Here is a 715-nt window from a genome sequence, read left to right as displayed (position 1 = left end):
CTCCCTTGATGAACATATTCTACTAGAATTTGTTTTGGCTCTTTTTTTTTTTAATTTTTTTTTTTTAATTTTTTTTTTTAAGTTATTAACACTGGCTTTTGAAGTGTTCTTTTCCTTCCTTACAACAGAATATGGAAAATATTATGTATTCGTTGTTTGTGATATAATGCATGGTGGCCACTGACACAGGGAAGAACACCAGTTGTGCTAGACAGTTAGCATCCATATAATGAAATAGCAACATTAGTATGACTTATAACTCTGAGAAATTTCACAGTTTCATTGGTTTCAAAACACATAAGAAAAGTATATAAAATATATACTGGGTGAGACAGAGCACTGTTCTCAATTCTGCTTTCCTTGTATTATTCAGCTGGACTGAAAAAAAAATGCAATGAATTTCATAATGGGAGAATAATTTGAAATTTAAAAAAAAGAAAAAACATCTGAATTTAAACGTAAAATTCAGTGTTAAATGACATTTTTCTATGGTCACATCTTTTAACCAGGTTGCTTGATGTGCTCTACAAATTTATATTTAAGTATGCGGTTCCATAATAGTTAGGTTAGCTGCAAGACAGACAGAAAGACGGATAAATCATCCTTTATCAAAATGCTTTTAAGCATTCCTATATGGGAAAAGAAAAAAAAAAAAAAAGACAAAAAAAAAACCAAACAAACAAAAAAAAAAAAAAAAAAAAAAAAAAAAAAAAAA

This window comes from Lagopus leucura, unplaced genomic scaffold, assembly GCF_019238085.1.
Source record: "Lagopus leucura isolate 7727_CA_CO unplaced genomic scaffold, USGS_WTPT01 Super-Scaffold_100018, whole genome shotgun sequence".
In the NCBI taxonomy this organism is placed as follows: domain Eukaryota; kingdom Metazoa; phylum Chordata; class Aves; order Galliformes; family Phasianidae; genus Lagopus; species Lagopus leucura.
This window is presented reverse-complemented; position numbering follows the sequence as displayed.